General features: G+C 38.7%; 1 protein-coding gene and 1 pseudogene across 7 annotated transcripts in view; one reads left to right on the forward strand and one right to left on the reverse strand.

The window, feature by feature from the left end:
• Positions 1–19,514, forward strand: part of FERMT2 (FERM domain containing kindlin 2) — a 127,241-nt gene that overhangs the window by 28,010 nt on the left and 79,717 nt on the right. The window lies entirely within an intron of this gene.
• LOC143651809 (protein DBF4 homolog A pseudogene) lies at positions 3,179–4,739 on the reverse strand (annotated as a pseudogene).

A 19,514-nucleotide genomic window follows, 5' to 3' on the forward strand; every position in this document is an offset into this window, starting at 1 on the left:
AGAAAGTTGTCTGTATTCCTCACTTCTAGTTTCTTACCTCCTGGCTGTTGTAATTTAAATTTCCAGCATTACCATCCCACATCAACTTCTTGTGTAGATGCCCAAATTGACTCCTGCACACATACAACCGTGCAGTTCTTCAAAACTATCAGTGATGATTTTTTTTAATTTGTTATTATAGTCACATATATTCACCATAAAATTTCACATTTTAACCATTTTCAGGTATACAATTCAGTTGTGTTAATTACATTCCCAGTGTTGTGTTACCATCACTATCATGCCTTACTTTTCTATCAACCAGAGTCACTCTGCACCCATTAGGCATTAACTCTTCATTCCCCATCTCCAGTGATTATTCTGAAGCATAAATCACTTTCTCTGCTAAAAATCAATTTCTAGACCCATACCCAGAGATTCTGATATATTTTTTCTGGGATAAGTCCAGGTATCAGTTGTTGCTTGTTTGTTTTTGCATTTTAATTTAAAAAAATTTTTTTACTGATGTATGTTATATATTCACGTACCATGTAATCCAAAGTGTGCAATCAGTGGTTCATGATATCATGGCTGTGCACATCACAATCAACTTTTTTTCTTTTTTGTGAAGAATAACATATGCAAAAAGAAATGAATTGCAAAGCACATTGCAACAATCAGTTGTAGAACAGATTTCAGAATTTGGTGTGGGTTACAATCCTACTATTTTAGGTTTTTACTTCTAACTGCTCTAAGATACTGGAGACAAAAAGAAGTATCAGGTGGGCACGGTGGCTCAGCAGGCAGGATTGCTTGTCTGCAATGCCAGAGGACCCAGGTTCGATTCCTGGTGCCTGCCCATGTGAAAAAAAAAAAAAAGAAGTATCAATATAATGATGCAGCAATAATACTCATTTGTTAAACCCTGTCTTCTCAACTCCACCATCACCTTTGATCTTTCTCCCACTCTTTAGGGTATTTGGGCTATGCCCATTCTAACTTTTTCATATTGGAAGGGACTGTCGATAATATGGAATAGGAGGATGGAACTAGTTGATGTTCTGGAGAGGCTGGCCCCTCTGCATTTCAGGACTTATCTGGTCCAGGGACCCATCTGGAGGCTCTAAGTTTCTGGAAAGTTACCCGCGCACATGGAACCTTTGTAGAATCTTGTATAACACCTTAGGTATTCTTTAGGATTGGCAGGAATGCTTTTGGTTGGGGTTTGGCAGGTTATGATAGGTAGCAATGTCTAACTGAACCTTGCATAAGAGTGACTTCCCGAGCAGCCTCTCCACTCTCTTTGAACTCTCTCAGCCACTAATACCTTATTTGTTACACTTCTTTTCCCCATTTTTGTCAGGATGACATTGTCCATCCCACGCTGCCAGGGCCAGGCTCATCCCTGGGAGTCATCTTCCATGCCTCCAGGGAGACTTTCACCCCTGGGTGTCATGTTCCACATTACAGGGGGGAGGGTAATGATTTCACTTGCAGAGCTGGGCTTAGAGAGAGTGAGGCCACAGCTGAGCAGGAAAAGAGGTCCTCCAGAAGTTACTCTTAGGCAAACCTAGGAGTAAGCTTCTCCATTGCATAGATAAGCTTCACAAGAGCAAGCCTGAACATCAAGGGCTTGACCTATTGATTTGGGTGTCCCTAATGTTTGAAACAGTATCAGGGTTTCCCTGGAGGTAAAGTTTAATAGTTCCGTATTTGTTCTCCCGTCCCTCAAGGGACTCTGCCAGTACTTTTGTTTGATTATCTGCTTAATATACTCTGGGATGTATCCAGGCATTACATTAAGCTATACAGGATTAAAGGCTCTCGTTCTCATTCTGGGCTCCCTGTGTTTGGATTATTTAAATGATCTGTCCAGACAGGTTGAGTTAGAGTATGAGCTACAGAAAATTTAGGCTCTGGACAAGCTAAACCTTTCTTCCTTTGGTTTCAAAGAATAGATGAAATTCTAAAATACAGAAACATTGTCTTCCTTACCCCTGTGTTCTAAATTACCTTAATCCTGACCTGATCAACTTGGTTCTTTTTTTTCTATATATATATATTTTTTATTAATAAAATGACATGCACACATTCTTTTTTTAAAATTTATTCTTTTTAATGCGATTTTATCGAGATATATTCACAAACTATACAATCATCCAGAGTATACAGTAATGGCTAACAGTGTCATCACAAGTTGTGCATTCATCACCACAGTCAATTTAGAACATTTTCATTACTCCAGGAAAAAAAAAAGAAAGCTCACAACATCCCATTCCCCTTATCCCCCATCATTGACCTCTCACGTTGTGCTACATTTATTACTGATGATGAAAGAATATTACAGTATCATTGTTAACTGTAGTCTGTAATTTATAATAGGCACATTTCTTTCCCATATACCACTCTATTATGACCTAATCAACTTCATTCTTTTTTCTGCAATAGTTTCATACATTTGTTCTGGTTCATGGAGGAAATTTTTTTATTTGTACTATTAATCTCTGTCATCACCTGCCATAAGATTTACTGAATTATACAGTCCCGTGTTTCAATCTCAGGCTTTCCTTCTGGTGACATGTGTGACTAAATTTTCCCTATGAACCACATTCACGCAGTTCAATTTGCTTCTTAAAAAAAAATAAGGAAATAAAGACAGAAGGAAAAGGACTTAAAGTTCCAAGGTCACTAAGGAATTAATGTCTGGGATTTAGTGGAAGGTATAGACTTATTTTTCCGTTACCTCAACCCATAAACACAAACGTTCTTAACATACAAACATTCCATACATGGTGCACACTCAGTGGCTCACAGTGTCATCACATAGTTGTATGTTCATCACCATGATCATTTTTTAAAACATTTGCATCACTCCAGAAAAAGAAAGAAAAAAAAAAAGAAAAAACTCATACATACATACCCGCCCTTTACCCCTCCCTCTCACTGACCACTAGTATTTCCATCTACCCGATATATTTTAACCGTTGTTAAATTTTTATCCATATATGTATTTTAATAATAAAATAAGTCTTTAATACATATTCAATTTTGTAGAAAAACGCAGACATTACCTTTATTAATATTTACATTTGCTTCTTTAATAAAGTTGGCAAAAAATTCTAAGAATTTTTATACATACTTATAAAAATTTCAAGAATACGATCCTTATTACTTCTGTAAAGTACATACTGTTTAAAGATTAAAAGCCAGTAAATGTAGAAGTGGAAGGGGAAGAGAAAAACATTGACAACGGATCGTTTGAATTTTCTTCTTCCCAGATAGCTGCAACATTACATGTGCCACTGTTTTCAGCATAGCTTGTAAAGCCTCAAAATTCTGATTTTTCTTCCCTAGTCTGAAATAAGTCCAGTAAAGATTGCACTGGTGAACTGTGTCTTCTTGTGTAGTAAGAAACTGTTCTTTTCTTATCTGATTCCACATTTGGTTCCAAATTTTCTTTCTTATTTCTTCCTGATATTTTCACTTTCTGATGGATTTTACTAGAAGATGAACTATCCATATTCTTGGTATCACAATCACTTGTTTCCATGAGAGGGCTTTGGGGATGGAGTATTTGCCTGAATTGTTAGGTAATCTTGTGAACTGTTTATTGCTATCAGACCAGAACCATGACCAAATGTTGAGTTAAGGTCCTTTTCCTTCAGATTCTTTGCTGGAAAAGTCACAGTGTCTGACTTTTGCTTCAGTTGGGATGCACTGTTATTCTTAATGAAATCAGAATATTGTTTAGATGCCCATAGCCCACATGGACAGTCATCTGCCCTTAGTTCTTCTAAGTCAGTTTCATTTATGATGCATATGTATATTCAGAAACACTAATAATGCATCTTTATTTTTATTTAAAGGTAACTGTGTAAAATTCTGTTTTATGTCATTTTCAGCTGGATTTAATATGGAATATTTGTTAGTCTTTTTCTCAAGTCCTTTCAGTTCTCTAGAAGGGCAGGGGATGGGTTTTGAAATAAACCTAAATTTATGTTCAGATTCTTGGGGCTCTTTACACAGGAAATTTTGCTTGATCATCTGCACAACTTTCTTTTCCCTGAAGTCCTTCAGAGAAATATATTGCAGTTCTAGGTCTCTTGATTTAGTCTTCTTTTCAGTAACAGGAGAAAGGGATCCAACACTATATTTTATTCTTTTCTGTTTAGGCATGTTCCTTTCATATTCCACAAAATAAAAAACCAAGTTAGATACGATATATGAACAACTTGGTACTGGTTACTCTGTGCAAAGTTTCTGTGTTGCTCACTTAGAAGATGGGTTTTGAGATCTTCATATTTCTGCAAGCAACATTCACAATATCCTTTTTTTTTCCCTCTTTCAAATGGAGTTGAATTGGGGTACCACCCGACTTATCACCATCTGTTTGGATTCTTAGTTTAACCTGAGTTTGCTTTGGGTTGATAGATGGTTTATCCACATCAAAGGGACTACAGGGTTTCTGAATAGAATGATTATAAAAGGCATGTTGGTCAGCTGAAGATAAAATGGCCTATAACGTTGGCTCATATCTTCCACCTTTACAAAAGGCTTTTCTTGTTTTCTGTGTACTAGCTCTTTCCCCCACATCTCTTACAGAAGTACTTGATTACTTGAGTAAATACAACTTTTTTCTTTTGTTCAGTGTGATATCTAATGTCATCAATATAAAGAATTTTTACTCCCCATGATAAGGCATTTGATAATATACTAAGGAATAAATCATGGTCCTTGATAGCTTTTTCAACTAATAATTTTCCTCTGCTTACCAGGTTATACATATATAAAACAGCGTTTCAAAATCTAGAAATAACAACTACCGCTCTGGAGAAAGTATGACTGCTATAAGAATTTACAGTCTAGGACCCAGTTTCCTTATAAGTATTTTCTGGGAGACCATGCAATATTTGCTCTTTTGTTTCTGGTTTATTTTGCACCACATAATGTCCCCAAGGTTCATTCACCTCATTGCAAGCCTCAGCGACTTCATTCCTGTTCTGTCATGTGTACGCACCACAGTTCACCACTCTACTTCTCAGTCAGTGCATCCTTCAGCCACCTCCATTCGTTAGGTATCATGTATAATGTCCAGAGTCAGCAGTCCATCATCACTTTCAGTTTTAGATCATTTCATTATTCCCAAGAGAAAGATAACCAATAAACACATCCTCACCAAATAGAAAAGTTAAATCTCTGCTTAACCCTTGTCCCTCTCCCCGTTATTTACCCTTGGTGTTGCTGTGGTACTTACTGTTGAGTTTTCCGTTAAACATAGTCCATAGCATAAAATAGCAGTTTCCCCCCTATATCCCGAAATTATACACTCTTTGTATGAGAATCATACCTTTGCAGTAGTTTATGCAAGAACTTATTTATATTTGTAGTGTTTTTCAGTGGTACACATGGGTCTCCATAACCCCTTCCAATTATTTTCATCTTTAATATGGTAATATTACTTATAGGCCCACTAGTAAACTGCCTTCACTTCTATCTGTTCCGTTTGAGTTCAACCTCATTAGCTAACCGTTCACCCATCTCTACCTTTCCATGTATATCTAGGTTCCTTATATTCTGTACTATAAGGGTCTGATTTTACCTTACCATGGTCGTAGAGGTGGAATCATATGATATCACTTCTTTTGTTTCTGGCTTATTTCACTCAGCATTATGTCCTCAAGGCTCATCCATCTTGTCATGTGCTTCAGGACGTCATTTTTTCTTACTGCTGCATAATATTCCATCGTATGTGTATACCACATTTTGTTAATCCACTCGTCTGTTGATGGGCACTTGGATTGTTTGCATATTTTGGTGATTGTGAATAATGCTGCCATGAACATCTGTGTGCAATTGTCTATTTGTGTCACTGCTTTCAGCTCTGCTGGGATACCAAGAAGTGGTATTGCCGGGCCATAGGGCAACTTGATATTTAGTTTCCTAAGAAACCACCAAACAGTCTTCCATAGCTTCCATACACTTGCAGTAGCAGTGTGTAAGTGTGCCAATTTCTCCACATCCTCTCCAACATTTGTAGTCTCCTGTTTGTTTAATAACAGCCATTCTTATAGGTGTGAGGTGGTATCTCATTGTAGTCTTGATCTGCATTTCCCTTAGAGCCAGTGAAAATGAGCATCTCTTCATGTGCTTTTGAGCCATCTATATGTGCTCTTCAGAAAAATGCCTATTCATATCTTCAGCCCATCTTATAATTGGGTTGTTTGTCCTTTTGTTGTTGAGTTGTATGATTTCTTTACGTATACAGGATATGAAACCATTATCCAATATGTGATTTCCAAATATTTTCTCCCATTGAGTTGGCTGCCTCTTCAACTTTTTACGAAGTCCTTTCAGGACAGAAACATTTGATGTTGAATAGTTCCCATTTGTCTGTTTTTTCTTTTGTTGGTTGTGCTTTGCAAAGTTGAGGAAGCTACCTCCTGTTACTAGGTCTTGAGGATATTTCCCTATATTTTCTTCTAGGACTGGTTCTTACATTTAGGAGTTTGATCCATTTTGAGTTAATTTTTGTATAGGGTGTAAGGTAAGGGTCTTCTTTCATTGTTTTGGCAGTTGATGTTTCCCTACATTTTCTTCTCGAAGTTTTGTGTTATTGGTTCTTATATTTAGGTATTTGATCCACTTTGAGTTAATTTTTGTGTAGGGTGTAAGGTAAGGGTCCTCTTTTAGTCTTCTGGCTATTGATTTCCAGTTTTCCCATGCTTATTTATTTGAAAGACTATTCTGTCCCAGTTCAGTGAATTTGGTGGCATTGTCAAAGATCAGTTGACCATAGATTAATTTGGTGGTCTGTTTCTGCACTCTTGAGTTTATTTCACTGGTCAATATTTCTGTCTTTGTGTCAGTACTATCCTATTTTAACTACTGTGCCTTTATAATAAGTTTTGAAATTAGAAAGTGCTATCCACCCACGTCATTTCTTCCTTTTTAGGATGCTTTTAGCTACTTGGGGTCACTTTCCCTTCCACATGAATTTGGTAACTAGCTTTTCCCAATTTTCAAAAGCAGGTGTGCTTTTGCCAGTGTGCGGCTCTGGGAGGCGGGGCCTGGTGTGCAGGGAGTGGATGGGGTGTCTGGGAGCCAGGGCCCTGGTGTGCACATGTGCTGAGCTCATGGCCAGCGGGGCGGGATTGCAGCTCTGCCGGCTGGTGGCAGGTGCAGCCCAGCTGTGCAGGCCAGGGCTTGCCCACAGCTTGGGGGGGCGTGGCAGGATTGCAAGCGTGCGTGGATCTGGGTGAGCTGGGCACTCGTGTATGTGTCCGCGGAGCTTAGAGGGGGCAGGGGAGTTGCAGGATTTTATGGGCTGGGGGCAGGTACTACCTGCGCATGAAAGTGAGTGCTGGCAGCCAGGATGCACAGGCAGCTGCCTGCACGGCGCAGGGTGGGGGTCTTGGGAGGGATGGGGCAAGTGCCCTTGTGTGGGAAAGGTGAGCCAGGCTCAGGCAGGCGTGTGCGGGGGTGGGGGTGGGGGTGGGGTGGGGCGGAAATGCAGAATGGGAATGGCTTGGGGGAGCACAGGGGCAGGTGAGGGGTCCAGGTTTGGGTGGTATGGGGTTAGTCTCAGGGTGGGGTGGGGTGCAAGGGTAGGATTGGCTTTCTTCCATGTCCTCACCTCTCTGCCTGTGCACTCCTGAGGGCTCCAGGTTTCGGTTTGGAAAGGGGCGTGTTAGGCTGTTTGCACCAGCTGGACGGTCTCCGGTTCTCTGCGTCTCAGTATTTCAGCCTCTGCAACCAGCATGTCCCTATGGTGCTGAAGACCCTCTGGGCTCACTTACACACTGGAATCACCGTCCCATCTGCCTTCCCATCCTGTCTCTAGCTGTTCCTTGGGGCAGGGGAGAACTCGACCTATCCTATTCTGCCATCTTCCCAGAACTTCCACGTATCAGTATTTTTAAAAAGATGCTTTAGATAGTTCTAATGCACAGACTGAGAACCACTGCTCTTAGTGGCTTTTCTCCTAGTCATAATAAAATCTTAAACAACTTACCATGATCTATCAAGTATTGCCTAGCTCTCTGAGGCCATCTATCTATCCCTAATCTCTTTACCTCCCTTATTTCACTTAGTTACCTGGGCCTCCTTCTGTTCTCTCCTCACCGTATCTCAAGCATATAGAACAGTGTCTCACATACAGATTGGTGTTCAATAGATATTTGTTGAATTTGCAAAAGTGATTATTATTAATGCTCGTTAGGTGGATAATGTTTTGTGTCTTCAGGAGTGCTACCAAGAATTCTAAAACATGTCAGAAGCCCCCATGTGTCTAGCTTTTCCATCTTCTGACACTATTTCTTTCCTGCCACAAAGCCAGCTTTTCTGTGGATTTTTCCCCCTCTTGGCAAGAGCATTTATTGACACTTAAAATCTTTTTCTCGTCTTCTCTTTCCGCTTTTCTTTTGTGTAATTTTTATTTCTTATAATGTTATCCACTGTATTCTGTGGGTAGAAAAAACTCGGTTTACCAATGTTGCTAATCAGTATCAGAGTTGTTTCCTTCTGTGTGTTAACAAACCAGTCATAATGTATCCAGTGTATGATCTTTGATGGCATACCCGTTTAGTCTGTGTTTACTTTTGCTGAGGGCAGGTGAGGTACTCCATTGAAAAACCAACGTGATATTGTTGGGGACAATCAGGTTTTTAGGGGGAGGTAGGAATCAGGGGGAGATAAGAGCTTGAAGCCTAATTGACTGATGGAAAGTTGAGATTTCATTGCATCATTGTCATATTGAGTTCAAAATAGCATGGCTTACAGCATGGGCTGGCACAGTTTTTATATAAAAGGCGAGATAGTAAATATTTGGGGTTTTGTGGGCTATAAGGTCTTTGTCACATTGGCATTATGTGAACAAACAAGTGTGGCTGTGTCCATCAACCTCTTTATTTATGGACACTGACATTTGAACTTCATGTAAAAAATTAGGTAAAACACTGTTCTTCTTTTTATTCTCCCCTCCCCCCAACTATTTAGCAATATAGAATCCTTTCTCACTAGGCCATACAAAAACAGATGGCAGGCAGGATTTGGCTTGTGGATCAAACATAGTTTGCCAGCCCCTGCCTTATAGTGATAGCCGTCTGTTATTTTTGACTGAGAAGTCTGACTTTTGCACACTATATCTTTAAGCTTTTGTGGTTGGTGGCAAACTGGCACTCCAACTTCCTTTTTCCCTCTCTGTTTAAAAAACGTTTTCCTTATAAAATGCTTTTAAACTTACAGGATAGTTACAAAAATAGTACAAGCCCCATACAGAAAACTCCAGCATGTCCCTACCCTCAAAAGTACCCATACCCACCTAATCTCTTCAAAAGGTTTTATTTATGAGTTCACACGTACAGGAATGTATTAAGTTTAAGAACATGTTTTTCTGGGATACATAATTCCAAGGCATACCCCTGTCTGTATGTATGTGTCTGCATATCTACCACCAAAATGTTTTCCATAGTGGCTGTACCACATTATCCATTACCACCAGCAGTGCATAAGTGTCCCAGTTTCTTTCTACATTTTTTATTATGGAATGTACATACAAAAAAGCAGTAAATTTAAAAGTACATTGTAACAAGTAGTTGTAGAACAGGTATCGTTGGTATGGGTTATAGTTCCACAATTTTAGATTTTTCCTGCTAGCTGCTCCAAGACACAGGAGACTGAAAGAAATATCAGTATAATGATTCAGCAGCCATGCTCATTTGTTAAATCCTGTCTTCTCTGTTACAACTCTTCTTTCTTCTTTGATCCTTCTCCCAGACTTTAGACATTATTTGGACTGTGCTCATTCTAACTTTTTCGTGTTGGAAAGGGCTGTCAATATATGAGATGGAGGGATGGAACTAAGTGATGTTCTGGAGAGGCTGGCCCTCTCTGGATTTCAGGACTTCTCTGGCTTAGGAACCCATGTGGAGATTGTAGGTTTCAGGAATGTTATCTTAGTATGTGACATTTGTAGACTCTCAGGTAGAGCCCTAGGTGTTCTTTAGGGTTGATAAAAATGGTTTTGATTGGATTTTAGCAAACCATGGTAATTAGCAATATCTAGCTGAAGCATGTGTAAAAGTAGCCTCCATGTCTACTTGAACATTCTTAGCCACTGATATCTTATTTTGCTACATTTCTTTTCCCCTTTTTGGTTGGAAAAATATTGTCAATCCCATTGTATCAGGGCATTCTTATAGCTGTGAGGTGGTATCTCATTGTAGTCTTGATCTGCATTTTCCTTATAGCCAGTGAAAATGAGCATCTCTTCATGTGCTTTTGAGCAATCTGTTTTTGCTCTTCAGAAAAGTGCCTGTTCATGTCTTTAGCCCATTTTATAATTGGATTGTTTGTTCTTTTGTTGTTGAGTTGTATGATTTCTTTATGTATACAGAATATCAAACCTTTATTCAATATGTGATTTCCAAATATTTTCTCCCATTGAATTGGCTGCCTCTTCACCTTTTTAACAAAGTCCTTTCAGACACAGAAGCATTTGATATTGAATGGTTCCCATTTGTCTATTTTTTCTTTTGTTGCTTGTGTTTTGGGTGTAAACACCGTAGATCTGGTGGTCTGTCTCCACACTCTCGATTTGATTCCATTGGTCAGTATTTCTGTTTTTGTGCCAGTACCATGCTGTTTTAATCACCATGGCTTTGTAATAAGCTTTAAAATCAGTCCTACATTTTCTTCTAGGACTGGTTCTTTTTTTTTTCACATGGGCAGGCACCAGGAATCGAACCTGGGTCCTCTGGCATGGCAGGCAAGCATTCTTGCCTGCTGAGCCACCGTGGCCCACCCTAGGTCTGGTTCTTATATTTAGGTGTTTGATCCATTTTGAGTTAATTTTTGTATAGGGTGTAAGGTAAGAGTCTTTCATTCTTTTGGCTATTGATGTCCAGTTTTCCTCAGCCCATTTGTTGAAAAGATTATTCTGTCCCAGTTCAGCAGATTTGGGGGCCTTGTCGAAGATCAGTTTTCCGTAGATCTGGTGGTCTGTCTCCACACTCTCGATTTGATTCCATTGGTCAGTATTTCTGTTTTTGTGCCAGTACCATGCTGTTTTAATCACCATGGCTTTGTAATAAGCTTTAAAATCAAGAAGTGTTAGTCCTCCCACTTCATTCTTCTTTTTAATGGATTTTTTTTTTTAGCTATTCAAGATCTTATTATTTCTTATAACCTTAACTTCATGTATCATGCAGTCCATCCAAAGTATATAACCAGTGGCTCACGATATCATCACATAGTTGTGTATTCATCATCATGATCATTTTTAGGACATTTACATCACTCCAGCAAAAGAAATGAAAGGAAAAAAGAAAAATCCATACATCCCATACCCCTTACCTCTCCCTCTTTTTGATCACAGTATTGCAGTCTACCCAATTGTTTTTACTCCTTATCCTGCCCCCCATTATTTATTTATTTTTTGTCCTTATTTTTTTATTCATCTGCCCATGGCCTGGGTAGCATCAGCCACAAGGTTTTCACAATCACAGACACATTGTGAAAGCTATATAATTATGCAGTCATCTTCAAGAATCAAGACTGCTGGAACACAGTGCAACAGTTTCAGGTACTTTGTTCTAGCCACTCTGATACATAAGAATAACTTCCAGGAAAACCTCTCAACTCTGTTTGAAATTTCTCAGTTACTGAGACTTTATTTTGTCTCATTTCTCTCTTCCCTTTTTGGTCAAGAAGGCTTTCTCAGTCCCATGATGCTGGATCCCCACCCCATCCTGGGAGTTCTGTTACATGTTGCCAGGAAGATTTATACCCCTGGGAGTCATGTCCCACATGAGGGGGAGGGCAGTGAATTCACTTGCAGAGTTGACTTAGAGAGAGAGGCCCCCTCTGAGCAACAAAAGAGGTTCTCTAGGGGTGGCTCTTAGGCATAATTATAAGTAGGCTTAGCTTTTCCTTTGTAAGAAAAAGTTTTCTTAACTTGGTTGTTCCCAATGCTTGTGAAAAGTTAGGAATTCTCCAGGTGGAGAAGTTTAATATTTCTTCCTTTCACCCCAGTCCCCCCCAGTGGATGTTGCAAATACCTTTATTCTCTGCCCATATTACTCTGGGATATATCAGGGCATCACACTGGTCTATACAAACCAACAAGATCTCATTCTATATTCAAGATTCCTTGTAATTATGATGTTTGAATAAACTGACCATACAAGTTAAATTAGATATTGTGCTACCCGCAATATAAGTTTTGCATCAAAAGAACATATCTTCCTTTGGTCTCACACAGAAGTTGAAGTTTTTAAGTTTTAAAATAGCGACGATATCATTGTTTACCCTGTATTCTGGTTTACCTTAGTCCTATCCAGATCAGCTTCATTCATATCTCTAGTCAAAATCTGATCATTTTTTCAAGTGTTTTAATAGTTGCTGTATGGGGTGATGCTAACTTTCGTAGCTTCAGGGCTCTAACTCTGAGTCTCAGGTGTCATATAAATACCCACAGTTACAGGGAATGACCAAGTTATGCACAAATAGTTAAGCATCTAGAATTTAGAAGTAACAGTTACAACTCTAGAATAGAGTTTGTATTCCTAGAGTTTACGATCTAGGAACCTTTACAGTAGGCCTTAACCTTTAGCCTGTGCTCTTGATTTCAGTTCTCAAAGTTTGTATATTATAGTTAGTCCATATGAGTGAGGCATGATAACATTTGTTGTTTTTTATTTTGACATTTCATTCAACACACTGTCTTGAAGGTTCATTCACCTAGTTGCATGCCTCCCAGCATCATTCCTTCTTGCAGCTGCTTGGATGTACACTGTATGTGTACACAAGTTTCCCCTTCTATTCCTCAGTCAATGTACTCTTAGGCTATCTCCATCCGTTGCAACTCCAGTTTCTCCTTTGATCTTTATCCCGGTCTTTGGGAGTATTTTGACTCTAACTTTTTAATGTTGGAAAAGGGTGTAGAAATATGGGATTAGGGGAATGGAACTAGTTGATGTTCTGAATAGGCTCGCCCTTCTAAATTTCAGGGTTTATTGCCCATTTTTAAATTGAGTTGTTTGTCTTTGTTGTTGAGGTGTAGAATCTCTTTATATATTGTGGATATTAAACCCTTATATGTGGTTTCCAAATACTGTCTTCCATTGGGTATGCATACGATGCCCTTTTACTTTCTTGACAAAGATCTTTGATACACAAAGTGTTTAATTTTGAGGAGATTCCATTTATGTATTTCTTTTTCCATAGCTCGTGTTTTGGGTGTAAGGTCCAGGAAACCATCTCTGATCACAGGATTTATGTTTCTCTAAAAGTTTTTTGGTCTTAGTTCTAACGTTTAGGTCTTTGATCCATTTTGAGTTCATTTTTGAATAGGGTATGAAGTATGGGTCATCGTTTCTTCTTTTGCATGTGGATAACCAGTTCTCCAAACTCCATTTATTGGGTTGGCTTGACCACCTTATCAAAAATCAGTTGTCTGTAGATGAGAGGGTCTATTTCTGAACACTCAATTAAATTTCATTGGTCAGTGCATATATATTTATGCCAGTACCATATTGTTTTGATAAAGTCAGGTAATGTGAGATCTCTCACTTCATTTTTCTTTTTCAAGATCTTTTTAGCTATTTGGGGCCTGCTGCCTTTCCAAATAAATTCAGTTTTTGGTTTTTCTATTTCTGCAAAGTAAATTGTTGGCATTTTAATTGGTATTGCATTGAATCTACAAGTCAATTTGGGTAGAATTGACGTATTAACTGCATTTGGTCTTCTAATCCATGAACATTACATGCCCTTCCATTTATTTAGGTCTTCCATGATTTCTTTTAGCAATTTCTTGTAATATTCTATGTATAAGTCTTTTGTGTCCTTAGTTAAATTTATTCCTAAATATTTTATTCTTTTGGTTGCTATTGTAAATGGAACTTTTTTCATGATTTCCTCCTCAGATTGCTTGTGACTAGTGTATAGAAACACTGTTGACTTTTGGGTGTTGATCTTGTACCCTGACATTTTTTTTTTAATGCTCATTCCAGTCTACATATATAATCAGTAATTCACAATATCACAAAGTTGCATATTCATCATCATGATCATTTCTTAGAACATTTACATCAATTCAGAAAAAGAAATAAAAAGACAACAGAAAAATAAAATGAAAACAGAAAAAAATTATAATACCATACCTCTTACCCCTCCCTTTCATTGACCACTAGCATTTCAAACTAAATTTATTTTAACATTTGTTCCCCCTATTATTTATCTTTATTCCATATGTTCTAGTCATCTGTTGACAAGGTAGATAAATGGAGCACCAGACACAAGGTTTTCACAATCACACAGCCACATTGTGAAAGCTATATCATTATACAATCATCACCTAGAAAAATGGCTACTGGAGCACAGCTCTACATTTTCAGACAGTTCCCTCCAGCCTCTCCATTGCATCTTGGATAACAACGTGATATCTGCTTAATGCATAAGAATAATCTCCAGGATAACCTCTCAACTCTGTTTGGAATCTCTCAGCCGTTGACACTTTGTCTCATTTCACTCTTCCCCCTTTTGGTCGAGAGGATTTTCTCAGTCCCTTGATGCTGGGTCTCAGCTCATTCTAGGGTTTTTCTCAATCCCTTGATGCTGAGTCCCAGCTCATTCTGGGATTTCTGTCCCACGTTGCCAGGAAGTTCCACACCCCTGGGAGTCATGTCCCATGTAGACAGGGGGAGGGTGGTGAGTTTGCTTGTTGTGTTGGCTGGAGAGAGAGGCCACATGTGAACAAAAAAGAGGCTCTCTTGAGGGTTAGGCCTAATTTTAAGTAGACTTGACCTATCCTTTGTGGGGTTAAGTTTCATATGAACAAACCCCAAGACTGGGGACTCACCCTATAGCATTGGTTGTACACACTGCTTGTGAGAATATCAAGAGTTCAGCTTGGGGAGGTTGATTTTCCCCTGTTCTCACCATTCCCCGAATGGGACTTTGCAAATACTTTTCCAGTCACTGATCAGATCACTCTGGGATTCATTGGGGCATCACTCTGGATAAACCAACAAAATCTCATGTCCTACCCAAGGTTCCATGTACTTATGTTGTTCAACAAACTATCTACATAAGTTATATTAGGAGATGCACTAGTAAAAATATAAATTTTGTACCAAATAAACATTTTTTGCTTTAGTCTCACACATAAGTTGAAATTTTAAAATATTAATTACCATCTATTTTTAGCACCGTACAGTAATGACATTCCTTTGTTCTTCCTCATGCAAAAACATTTTTTAAATTTGTACATTTTGTCACTATCATTATACACTCTAGGCATTCCTAGATTATACCATCTCAGTCTTTATCATCTGTCTTTCTTTCTGATTTCATTTATACCCCCAGCCCTCCTCCCTCTAAAATTCTCACATTCAGCTTCATTCAATGTTTTAACATAATTGTATTACAGTTAGGTAGTATTGTGCTGTCCATTTCTGAGTTTTTAAATTCAATCCTGATGCACAATCTGTATCCCTTCAGCTCCAGTTACCCAATATCTTACCCTATTTCTATCTCCTGATGGTCTCTGTTGCCAACGAAATATTCCAAGTTTATTCACTAATGTCAGTTCATATCAGTGAGACCATACAGTATTTGTCCTTTTGCTTTTGGCTAATCTCACTCAGCATATTGTCCTTCAGGTCCGTGCATGTGGTTACATACTTCAAAACTTTATTCTATCTTAGAGCTGCATAATATTCCATCTTATGTATATGCCACAGTTTGTTTAGCCACCCATCCGTTGATGGACATTTTGGTTGTTTCCATCTCTTGGTAATTGTAAATAATGCTGCTATAAACATTGATGTGCAAATGTCCGTTTGTGTCCTTGCCCTCATGTCCTTTGAGTAGAGACAGCATATAGATGGGTCCTGTTTTTTAATCCATTCTGCCTGTCTATGTCTTTTGACTGGGGAGTTTAACCCATTAAAATTGTGTTATTACTGCACAGGTAGTACTTTCTTCTACCATTTTGCCTTTTGGATTTTATATGTCATATCTAATTTTCCTTTTTACGTTTACTCATAGTCTTCCTTTCTACACTCTTCTCCACACCTCTCTCTTCTGTCTTTTTGTGCCTGTCTCTAGTGCTCCCTTTAGTATTTCTTGCAGAGTTGGTCTCTTGGTCACAAATTCTCTCAGTGATTTTTTGTCTGAAAATGTTTTAATTTCTCCCTCATTTTTGAAGGAAAATTTTGCTGGATATAGAATTCTGGGTTGGCAGTTTTTCTCTTTTAATAATTTAAATATATCATCCCACTGTCTTCTCGCCTCCATGGTTTCTGCTGAGAAATCTACACGTAGTCTTATTGGGCTTCCCTTGTTTGTGATGGATTGCTTTTCTCTTGCTGCTTTCAAGATTCTCTCTTTCTCTTTGACATATGACATTCTGATTAGTAAATGTCTTGGAGTATGTCTATTTGGATCTATCCTCTTTGGGGTACGCTGCACTTCTTGGATCTGTAATTTTAAGTCTTTCATAAGAATTGGGAAATTTTCAGTGATAATTTCCTCCATTAGTTTTTCTCCTCCTTTTCCCTTCTGTTCTTCTGGGACACCCACAACACGTATATTCATGCGCTTCATATTGTCATTCAGTTTCCTAAGTCCCTGCTCATATTTTTCCATTTGTTTTCCCTATATTTTCTTTTTCTTGTTGGATTTCAGATGTTCCGTCCTCAGTTCACTAATCCTATGTTCTGCCTCTCGAAATCTAACATCGTAGGTTTCCATTGTTTTTTTCATCTCTTCTACGTTGCCTTTCATTCCCATAAGTTCTGTGATTTGTTTTTTCAGACTTTCAATTTCTTCTTTTTGTTCACTCCTTGCCTTCTTTATATCCTCCCTCAAGTCATTGATTTGGTTTTTGATGAGGTTTTCCATGTCTGTTCGTATATTCTGAATTAATTGTTTCAGCTCCTGTATGTCATTTGAATTGTTGGTTTGTTCCTTTGACTGGGCCATATCTTCAATTTTCCTAGTGTGATTTGTTATTTTTTGCTGGTGTCTAGGCATTTAATTACCTTAATTAGTTTATTCTGGAGATTAATTTCACTTCTTTTACCTAGGGTTTTCTTACTGGATGAATTTGTTGTCTATCTGTTCTTTGACATTCAGTTCAGCTTTATCTGGACCTCTAGGTTAGGTTTTGTTTAACAGGAGAATTTTTCAGTTCTTGTTTTCTTGTTTCTTGCCCTGTTGTATGTTGCCTTCCCCACCCACACACACTTAGGAGGATCTACATAGGTATTATAGACCCCAGCCGGATTTTCCCAGACCAAACTGGCCTCCTGTCAGGAGGAAAGAGTCACCTGCATCAGTTCTCCCAGAGGGTGAGACCCAGCAGATTTAAAGACTTTCCTGTGAAGTCTCTGGGCTCTGTTTTTCTTATCCTGCCCAGTATGTGGTGCTTGTCAGCCTGCAGGTCCCACCAGCATAAGATGATGTGGTGTCTTTAACTTTGGCAGACTCTCCCTGCTGGGAGTGTGGTGAAGACGGAGGAGAGGTTGTAGGCTGGTTTTAATGGCTTCAAATTACCAAGCCCTGGTGTCTGAATTCCTTGAGGAAGGGATTCCACCTGAGTTGGGCTTCACCCCTCTCCTGGGGAAGGCACAGGCTCCAGACAGACCCTCAAACGAGCTTCTTTCTGCCTATGCCTGGGGCAGCTGCAGCCTGAGAAGTCCTGCCGCTGTATCCGAAGTCAGTCAAGCCTTTGTAGAAACAGCTATAAAAACCTCTGTTTCCTTTTTTTTCTTTCTTTTTTTTCTCCGTCAGCCCTGCCCCCTTGGTGCTGGGGCAAAAATGAGCAACCTCCACTTTGATCAGGTTCACCTGAGCTGAGGGCCTATTTTTAGTAGTCAGAATTTGTTAATTAATTCTGCAGTTGGCCTTTGGTTGGGCTCAGCCCCTGCTGCTGGTAAAGTCTCTTTCCTTACCCCTCTGGGAAGAAGCCTGTGGGGGAGGGGTACCAGCTGCCGTGGTTTGGGAAACTCATGATTCTGGGGGGGGCTCGCAGCCAGTCCAGCTGTTCAAACTGGGGTACGCTGTATGTCCGCTCACTGACGTGGCCCCAGGAGCTGTTCTGTATTGTTTATGGTTATTTAGTAGTTGTTCTGGAGGACGAACTAAAACATGCACATTGCTAAGCTGCCATCTTGGCCTGGAAGTCCCCTACCCTGACATTTTGCTTTACATTTTTTTTTGGATTTTCAACATATGGTATCATGTTATCCGCAAGCAGTGATAGTTTTACTTCTTCCTTTCCAATTTGTATGCCTTTATTTTTCTTGTATAATTGCTCTGACTAGAACTTCCAGAAAAGTGTTGAATAACAATGGTAACAGTAGACATCCTTGTCTTGTTTCTCATCTTAGAGGGAAGCTTTCAGTCTTTCCTCATTGAGGATGATGTTAGCTCTGGGTTTTTCATATATTCCCTTTATCATGTTGAGGAAGTTCCTTTCTTTTCCTATCCTTTGAAGTGGTTTCATCAAAAAACGTGTTGAATTTTATCAAATGCCTTTTTGCATCAATTGAGATGATCATGTGGGTTTTTTTTTTTCACTTTGATTTATTGATGTGGTGTATTACATTAATTTCCTTGTGTTGAAGCAGCATTGCCTACCTGGAATAAATCCTACTTGGTCTAGTATGTAATTTTTTTAATGTGCTGCTGGATTTGATTTACAGGTATTTCATTGAGGATTTTTGCATCTATATTCATTAAAGAGATTGGTCTACAATTTTCTTTCCTTGTAGCTTTGTCTGTCTTTGGTATGAGGATGATGTTGGCTTCATAGAATCAGGTAGTGTTCCCTCCTCTTCATTTTTTTTTTTTTTTGAAGACCTTAAGCAGGATTCGTACTAATTCTTTCTTGAATGCTTGGTAGAATTCACATATGAAGCCATCTGGTCCTGGACTTTTCTTTTGGGGGTCATCTTGAAGACTGATTCATTCTCTTGTGTTTGATTTGTTGAAGTCATCTATTTCTTCTGGAGTCAAATGTTGGTTGTGCATGCCTTTCTAGGAAGTTGTGCATTTCATCTGTGTTGTCTAGTTTATTAGCATAAAGTTGTTCATAGTATCCTCTCATTACTTCCTTTATTTCTGCAGGGTCAGTGGTTATGTCTCCTCTTCCATTTCTGATTTTATTTATTTGCATCCTCTTTTTTTGGTCAGTCTAAGAATCCATCAATTGTATTGATTTCCTTAAAGAACCAACTGCTGGTTTTGTTGATTTTCTTGATTGTTTTCATATTCTCAATTTCTTTTATTTCTGCTCTAATCTTTGTTATTTCTCTCCTTTTGTTTGCTTTGGGGTTAGTTTGCTGTTCTTTCTTGAGTTCTTCCAAGTGAACAGTTAACTCCTTGATTTTTGTTCTTTCTTTTTTATTTAAGGCAAAAATTTTTCGCCTTAACACTACCTTTCCTGCATCCCATAGGTTTTGTTTGTTTGTTTTCTTTCTTTCTTTTCTTTTTTTTTGGTTCTTTGTGTATGGACAGGCACTGGGAATCAA

The sequence above is a fragment of the Tamandua tetradactyla genome, chromosome 12 (assembly GCF_023851605.1).
Source record: "Tamandua tetradactyla isolate mTamTet1 chromosome 12, mTamTet1.pri, whole genome shotgun sequence".
In the NCBI taxonomy this organism is placed as follows: domain Eukaryota; kingdom Metazoa; phylum Chordata; class Mammalia; order Pilosa; family Myrmecophagidae; genus Tamandua; species Tamandua tetradactyla.